Source organism: Rattus rattus, chromosome 2 (genome assembly GCF_011064425.1).
Source record: "Rattus rattus isolate New Zealand chromosome 2, Rrattus_CSIRO_v1, whole genome shotgun sequence".
Classification (NCBI taxonomy): domain Eukaryota; kingdom Metazoa; phylum Chordata; class Mammalia; order Rodentia; family Muridae; genus Rattus; species Rattus rattus.
Genome location: NC_046155.1, coordinates 9,650,279 through 9,659,305, shown reverse-complemented (window position 1 = coordinate 9,659,305; position 9,027 = coordinate 9,650,279). Strand labels below are relative to the sequence as shown.

The window sequence follows — 9,027 nt, the reverse complement described above, 5'->3', positions numbered from 1 at the left end:
TACAAGTTGCCCTCTGACCTCCAAGCATGCTCACACACCTACGAAAAGAAAGAGGGGTACTGAGGATAGCAACGGATGGAGGGAAATAAAGCCTTCTGGATGACAAAGGACTCCTGACCTTTGATCTTGGGAAAGCTGTCTGTGTCTGGGGAGCCTGCTACTTCAGGAGGCAAAGTCCTTGATCACCTTTGCTCAGTGATAAAAAGGGGTAATTCCAAGAGTCTGGGGACCTTAATCCACAATGTGTGTGAGCGTGTGTGTGTGTGTGTGTGTGTGTGTGTGTGTGTGTGTGTGTGTGTGTGTTCCCATGGTCACGCACAGGTGTACATGTATGTGTGGAGGTCAGAAAACAATCATGGGCATGCCATCCCCCTCCTTTGAGGCAAGGTCTCTGGCTTGAAGCCTTGACTAGACGTGCTTGGCCACTGATCCCCAAAAGACCCTATTTCCATCTCACCAGTACTGCAATTCCAAACACTTTGCCGCTATTTCAAACATGGGTTCTGCAGATCAAACATTTTAAAAGGAAAATGCAAGCACTTTACCAAGTGAGCCATCTTCCCAGATCCAAGGAATCCTTTGGAATAGAGTGATATGGATCTAAGATTTCAGGCTCTGAAATTTTGCTGCATGGAGGGTCCTTCCAATGGAGTTCAAGGTCAGCTGTTTTCTGATGTTATTTTTAAAAAGTGCCTGTCTCCAGGTTCTAGTGTGTGTAAGGTCTGGGTGCTATTACTTGCTGGATCTCAAAGTACCGCTTGTACCTGGTTAAAAAAAAAAATGCTGTGGTATTGGCTCCATATTACCTGTGTGACAGTTTATAGTGATTCTGTTGTCAGGAGATGGCTCTCAGTCCTTATTCATAGATTCGTGTTTCCCGGTGGGAGTTGACGTGATCGCCATCAGGAACATTGATTAAGATGATCCACCTGACTTCACTTTGTCTGATGGACGGCCTTGGTTTGTGGTACCTTATGCCATTTTGCAACTTGCTCAGTGAAAGTTAGTCTTCCTCGTTCGCTGGTGATGTCTTCGGGAATGCCCCACAGAGTAAATGCTATTTCTAATAACCTTTGAATAAAGAAGAAAAATAAAGGTTGACAAGATGGCTCAGTCGGTAATGGCACCGGTGATGGGGCTGACAACCTGAGTTCATCTCTGGAGCCCATGTATCGAGGAGAGAACTGACTTGTTAATTATCCTCTGGCCTTCACATATGCATCTTGACCTACCTACCTACCTACCTACCTACCTGCCTACACGTGCGCGCGCGCGCACACACACACACACACACACACACACACACACCAATAAACAAAGAAAAATACAGCTTTTAAAAGATTTAAAGACAAAAATAAAAATGAAGAAAGGCAGGCCTTGCCTTCTTTGTATATAGTTTTAACATTTACTATTTCTAGTGATTTTAGTTCCACATTGTGTTTGACTGTTGTTAGTTTTGTCCCTGGAGACATAGCCCCGGGGTGATCTGGAACTCACTGTGATGAGCGGATTAGCTTCCAAGTTGTAATAATCTGATCACCCTGCTTCGGTCTCCCAAGTGCTGCAATCACAGGCAGGCACCACCTCTGTGTGTCACTAGTTATTAGTCAGAATTATCCAGTTTTAGCGGCCTTAATTGTCAGGAGACACTAGGACACGATTAATCATGAAGTTTGTATCACAGCCTCAGCGGTGGTATCCACCAGCAGTGTGTGGATTGGTGAGTCTAGCGATCTCCATTCGAGAAGCTTCCTCTCAATGGCACAGGGCCTGTTCTCTAACAATTCCGTGTATTGTTAGCCTTTCTGTAATAGGGAACTTTCCTGGGACCAGAACTTCACCTCTATCCTCCTAGGAGGTTTTGTTCTTGCTTTGGCTAAGTGTGAGAGCTAGATTGTCTGTCCCGCATTCCTCAGCCTCAGTTTTATTCTCTCTCTCTCTTTTTTTTTTCTCTCTTTTTTTTTTTTTTTTTGGTTCTTTTTTTTTTTTTCGAGCTGGGGACCCGAACCCAGGGCCTTGCGCTTCCTAGGTAAGCGCTCTACCACTGAGCTAAATCCCAGCCCCTATTCTCTCTCTCTCTTTTTTTTTTTAAAGCAGAAAGTTTGATATATTTATCCAGAAAAGCGACTGCAGGAGCATGACGTTTGAGAGGAAATCTCTTAGTCAGCAATCCTGTTGATTCCAACTTTTCTCATCCTGATGAGGCTCTCTTGTCTGAAGCTCTTCATGCACTCAGGTACTTTGCGTGATGCCTGATGTGGTCACTGACGAAGGTTGCAATGAGGTGGTAGCTATGATCATAACCCTCTTGGAGCCTAAAATCAACAGGGATTTTCTTTTCTGTTCAGGCAGCGGTGAAGTTGTCAGGGAGTAACTGCCTATCTGAGAGAAACTCTTCATCTTTCCTTGATCAGTTAGTATGTCAGTCTGTGAGCCCCAATAGGCCTTCATGAGACAGGCTGCCTCCTATGCCTTCCGTTTACTTTGATCTGGTCCCAAACATCCATTAAAAGCTTTTTTGCCCCAAGGACAGAGCACAGGGTTGCAAATTGGAAGAAATGCTGACACAGATCTGTATTTCCCAGAATTTTTCTCAAAGCACAAATCAGAGCTCCGTGGCCTCCCACGGAGTGACCTCTGTGGGTCCACCGGGAAATTGGCATTTATGAGTTTGCGGAAGCTCCTCTGTTACGTAAGCCTACATTCTGCAGTTAGCGTTCCAAGGATCTTCGGTGGCATTCACGTAAAACCCAGCATCAGTGCCAAAGTCCCAAATGTCATCTTCCCCTTTAACATTGAAGCCACTTGGGAATCAGGGGTGCTGCTCTAGGAGCAATGACCACAAGACGGTGTCCTGAGGCAGCTTGCTGATAGCCAGACTTTGATATGAAATTTTGTTCTGTGCAAGTTAAGCCAGGCAGCCAGTAAAGTGCAGGGCACTTTCCACTCTCAGCCCCGGGGTGGTAGACACCTTTCATTTTACATTTCATCTCAACGCTGCTATGTTCGAAAACTTTCTGGAGGCCGCCAAAGCACCTGTTGCTGGAAATCCGTTTTAGCACCATTCTTCTCTTTGGTGAGGTGACAGTTTTCTATTCTTGATAACAGTGCTCGACCATTCTGGCATAAGAAGTATTAATTTTATATGAAAATTTTAATCATATTTATTTATTTGGGGTACGCGTTTACCTGTATGTGTCAGTGCAATACCATACATGCCTCAGCCTACATGTAGATGTCAGAAGACGACTTGCAGGAATCTGTCCTTTCCTTCTGCCGCGTGGGTCCCTGGGACTGGACTCAGGCCATCAGGCTTACAGCAAGTACCTTCGCCTGCTAGGCTGCCTCGCTGGCCCTTTACCACAAAGTTTGAACAATTAAAGCTTAGATTGCTGCATTGGCTGCTTTTCATGGCTGTGCCAAAACACCTGGCAAGGTACAGCTTAAGAAGGAGGGATTTATTACGGTTCCTCATGTGAGGGTAGGCGTAGGCGTAAGCAGAAGCCACGGCAGTAGCAACAGCATTGCGAGCTTGGTCATAGCGAGGCGAGCCAGGAGACAGGTAAGAGGATTGCTCGCACTTGGATGCCTTTCTCCTCTACCCACTTCACTGCGTCCAGGATCCCATAGAATTGTGGAACTTACTTTCAGAGCAGTCCTTCTCTCTTCCGGCAGTCCTCTCTGGAAACCCTTCACAGTCATCCCGAGAGGCGTGTCTCCTAGGCGATGGTGGTCCATCAGGTCGATACTGACGAAGAATCACCATCATCGTGGCTTACAGACATGGTACGTTAAAACGCTAGCCATCATTGTGGGGCTTTTATTTTTGCTGAAAATTTTTAGACCATGAGTTCACTTTCTCTGTAAACCTACATAGGATAATATGAGCCCAAGACTGGAGAGAAGGTTGAGCAGTTGAGAGCACTTGGTACTCTTGTAGAGGGTCAGGGGTTTGGTTTCCACACCCACATGGTGACTCGCAAACATCTTTAACTATAATTCCAAGGGAATCTAATATGCTCTTCTGACCCCAACAGCCACCAGGTACATATATGGCACACATGCATACATACATACATACATACATACATACATACATACATACAGGTAAGACAGTCATACATATTTTTTTAAAAAAATAACATAAGCTTGGTTTACACAATTAAGTCAACACCCATCTGTTAATATAAGAAGAAAAGAAAACACCTTTAGACTAATTAAATTTATCAGGCTTTATTTGTGCTGAGAAAAGACTTAGGAATCAGAGAGTCGCCTGAGCCAAGAGAAGGTTCAGAAAGAAGGTTCCAAGAGCAAAGCAGGCTGGGGATATTTATGGACGGGAAGAGGAAGTGATCTAGAGGAAGAACCTGGTTACTTACATCTCAGTATTTGCATTCATCTCTGGGCAATGTGCAGACTGTGATTGGCTGAAAGTTCAGCTGATGTGATTGAGATTCTCTTATTTGTTACATGAATAAACCCCCTTAGGCTTAGTGCATGACCGTATTCAGTTCTGTTTTGGCTCAGTCAGGTGACAGGTGAATAGAAGGAAAGGCCATCCTCTGCTACATATGCAGCTGAAGCCATCGGTCTGTCTGTGTGTACTCTTTGGATGGTAGTTTAGTTTCTGGGAGATCTGGTTGGGTCTATTGATGTTCTTATGGAGTTGCAAACCCCTTTGGCTCCTTCAGAGTCTGCTTAGGGGCTGATGGTGAGGGGATGGGACTTGGGGGCCCGACCCCTGCTGCTGAGGTCATCCCAGGGTCAAGGCTATTTGTGGGCAAGGCTTCCAGTGAAGGAGGAATAGCACAGCCAGTTCTAAGCCAAGGAAACTTGCACCACCGTCCAGGGCCAAGCCTCCATAAATCAAAATCCCCATTGCTTCACTGTCTAAAATATTGGGCTTGTTATGCTGTTCAAAAGAATTCTCTGAGAGCCTTTGCCAGTTTAGCAAACTATATCATTTATTGAATTGGGTGGTGGCTAGTAATTTACTTTGTATAACATTAAAAATACCCCACAGTTTTTATAATCTTGTTTGTCTTCATTTCTCTTTTGTTTTTTTACATAAATTGAGATCCTATGGAACTAATGATCTCCTGACTTTTAGGCAGCTCAAGTGAAGAGCCCAGAACTTCAAACCTTTGTCCTCTAGCCCCAGGAGATTTTTTTTTTTACTTTCTTTCTTTTTTTCGTTGGATTTTTTAAAATTTACATTTCATATGTTATCCCCTTTCCCAGTTTCTCGTTCATAAGCCCCCATCCTATCTCCCTCCCCCTTCTTCTATAAGTTACTCCCTCACCCATCCACCCATCCCTTCCCACCTCCCTGCCCTGACATTTCCCTACACTGGGGGGTGGGGGTGGGTGGAGTGAGCCTTGGCAGGACCAAGGGCTTCTCTACCCATTGGTGCCCAACAAGGCCATCCTCTGCTACATATGCAGCTGAAGCCATCGGTCTGTCTGTGTGTACTCTTTGGATGGTGGTTTAGTCCCTGGGAGATCTGGTTGGATGGTATTGTTGTTCTTATGGAGTTGCAAACCCCTTTGGCTCCTTCAATCCTTTCTATAAGTCCTCCAGTGGAGACCCTGTTCTCAGTTCAATGTTTGGCTGTGAGCATCTGCCTCTGCATTTGTCATGCTCTGGCAAAGCCCCTCAGGAGACAGCTATATCAGGCTATAGTCAGCACGCACTTCTTGGCTTCAGTAATATTATCTGGGTTTGGTGGCTGTATGCCTATGGGCTAGATACAATCCACCGACCACAGCTCAAGAAGAAGGACGATCAAAGTGCGGATGCTTCAGTCCTTCTTAGAAGGGGGAATAAAAATATTCATAGGAGGAAATACGGAGACAAAGTTTGGAGCAGAGACTGAAGGAAAGGCCATCCAGAGACTGCCCCGCCCCAGGAGATTTTGCAACAGAAGCTAAAACTCTGATCTCTGGGCCTTAGGGAGAGGGAGGGGAACACAGTTGACAGGCAGTGAGTGTGTCAGTTCAGAAGATGCTGTACTGAGGAGATCTAGTGTGGAGGTGCTGGATTCTCTTCCTTACCGTTTATTCATTTATGTCGTTTTCAGGGCTCTTTAGTTCTAGGGTCCCGTAAGGCAGCAGCTCTGCCACTGAGCACTGTCTCCAGCTCTGATTCTTTCATTTCTTTCTTTTTTTTTTTTTTCGGAGCTGAGGACCGAACCCAGGGCCTTGCGCTTGCTAGGCAAGCGCTCTACCACTGAGCTAAATCCCCAACCCCTCATTTCTTTCTTTAAAAAGATATTTATTTCTCTGTATTTTATGCTCATTGGTGTTTTGCTTCCTCGCATGTCTGTGTGACAGGGTTGAAGTCCCCGGAACTAGAGTTACAAACAGTAACTGCCCTGTGGGTGCTGGAAGAGCTGCCAGTGCTCTTAACCGCTGAACCATCTCTCCAGTCTCCCCACCCCCATTTCCTTAACCAGCACTTTAGGGAACACTTGTGGAGCTGTCCCCCCCCCAGTGTGAAGTATTTCCTCATGAGATGACCAGGGCAGCGGGTTTATAAAATTCACAAGAACATTCCCAGATCCTCAGTTCCTCCCTCGAGCATTCCGTGAGCGGGCAAGCCATTGCCAGAGAAAGGAGTCTCTTGGCAAGTGGTTTAGAGTACAAGTAACTGCTGCTTTGCTGAGTCATCACCCACGCTGTGGTGGATTTAAAGAAATATTTTATATTTATGTACCCTTTGTCTGCATGTGTGTGTCTATGCCCCCCCCCCAGAGACCAGAAGAAGGATTGGATTCCTTGGGACTGGAGTTACAGATGGTTGTGAACTGCCAGGTAGACTTGAGGAATTGAACCCGTGTCCTCCGGAAGAGCAGACAGTGCTCTTAACTGCCAAGCCGCCTCTCCAGCCTCTTGGGGTGGGCTGGTAGGTAGTACAGCTACCTGAATTGTCCGTGTGCCTGTAAGTCACCCCTCACCCATTTACCCATGCTCCCTTAAGTAACTCCAGGAAGCTTGCTGGCTTGCTAAACTAGAGGTGGGTGTGGTTGTTTGTTTGGTCACCACCGGTGCCCTATCTGGGGTGAACAGACACTTGTGGGTCCCCAGGAAAAGTATTTGTTGGTAACAAGTACTTACACGTCAAATACGGTTCTCAGCATTTTACACATTTACTTCCTGTTGCAGAGGCAAAAACTAACCCAACCTCACTTACAGGGGGAGAAGCTGAGCTGGGGTAAGGTCGAACGCGGTGTCGCAGGGCTAAGGTGGCCGAGTGTGGATTTGTACCTGAAGAACTCTTCGGCGCTGCCACCCTTTCTGATGTTGCTAGTTCTGGGGTGCTCTGATGGTACCCTGAGTGTCTGCTGTCTGTCTTAAAAGGTACTTTATAGAATGTGCACATGTGTTCGACTGCACATATGTCTACCCAGCATATGTGTGTCTGTTGCCAGAGGAGATCAGAAGAGGGTGTCAGATCCCTTGGAATTGGAGTTAGAGATGTTGTGAGCCACCATGTGGGTGTTGGGAGTTCTCTGCAAGAACGATGAGTGCTCATAACCACGAAACAATTTCTCCAGACCCCAGTGTCTAGTGTCTTAAAACGATGCCTGGGCTAGCACACTGTTGAGACAATTAACCCTAAGAAATTGTGATTCCTCTTTGTTGTTGCTGTTGTTGTTGTTGGTTTTTTTTTTCAAGACAGGGTTTCTCTTTGTAGCCCTGGCTGGTCTGGATCTCGCTCTGTGGACTCTAACCCACAGAGCTCCACCTGCCTCTGCCTTCCGAGTGCTGAGATTAAAGATGTGTGGCACCACTGCCAGCCCTCCCTCAGGAATCTTATCCTGGGAGAAGGAAAAGGATGAAGCCTGGTGCCATCCAGGGGAGGAGCTTGTCTCCAGAAACAAATTTCATGTGATTCTGCAGAGAGACCAGAGTTTGGACAGTAGTGATGGGCAAGGCCTCACCTTGACCAGGATGGCTTGGTTGTCATAAATTTTACTTCTGTTTAAACCTGAACAACATGTCAAGACCCCAAGATGGATTTGGCAGTGTTGTGGGGATGAGCAGGTGGTGAGTGGGGAGGGTAGGTCTCCCTGCATTTCTTTTTTCCTCTTCCCAGTGTGGTCACAATGAGTCAATTTCCCTTGTCTGATTTTCATTATTAGTTGTATATTTAATAAGCCTGTTGAGGTAGAATGGCTGGCCTGGTTTGTTTAGGGCTGCCAGGACCCAGGTTCTGACTTGGACAACTTGTAAAAACTCTCATAACAATTCCAAATGGAAGAAACATGACTGAGTCAAGTACCATATGTAAACCCGAGATCTTGGCATCCATGAAAGGGGGACACAAAACAGGCTTAGGAGAAGCTTGGCAGTTTCCACAGACAAGCCCATCTCCTATCTACTGATGAGATCATAGATTCAGAACAAGGAGGGGACTTTCCATCTTCCCTTGGGAAAGTTCAGTGTTCCAACTTCCTGTAAAGATACCACAGATGGACACTTTGCTTAAGAATGATGGGTGAATGCCATCATTAAACCAGAACTGAGAACGGACCCCATTGAAGGAATCAGAGAAAGAACTGAAGAGCTTGAAGGGCTTGAGACCCCATATGAACAACAATGCCAACCAACCAGAGCTTCCAGGACTAAGCCACTACCTAAAGACTATACATGGACTGACCCTGGACTCTGACCTCATAGGTAGCAATGAATAGCCTAGTAAGAGCACCAGTGGAAGGGGAAGCCCTTGGTCCTGCAAGACTGAACCCCAGTGAACGTGATTGTTGGGGGAGGGCGGCAATGGGGGGAGGGTGGGGAGGGGAACACCATAGAGAAGGGGGGAGGGGTTAGGGTGATGTTGGCCAGGAAACCAGGAAAGGGAATAACAATCGAAATGTAAATAAGAAGTACCCAAGTTAATAAAGATGAAAAAAAAAAACAAAACAAACAAACAAACTCAGGTGACAGCAGATGCTGGCAAGAATGTGGAGAAAGAGGAACACTCCTCCATTGTTGTTGAATCCAAACTGGTACAACCACTCTGGA

At 46.1% G+C, this 9,027-nt stretch overlaps 1 pseudogene; it reads right to left on the bottom strand.

Annotated features, from left to right (window-relative positions):
- Nucleotides 1-2,224: 2,224 nt before the first annotated feature.
- LOC116890946 lies at nt 2,225-3,068 on the bottom strand (annotated as a pseudogene).
- Between the last annotated feature and the right edge of the window lie 5,959 nt (nt 3,069-9,027).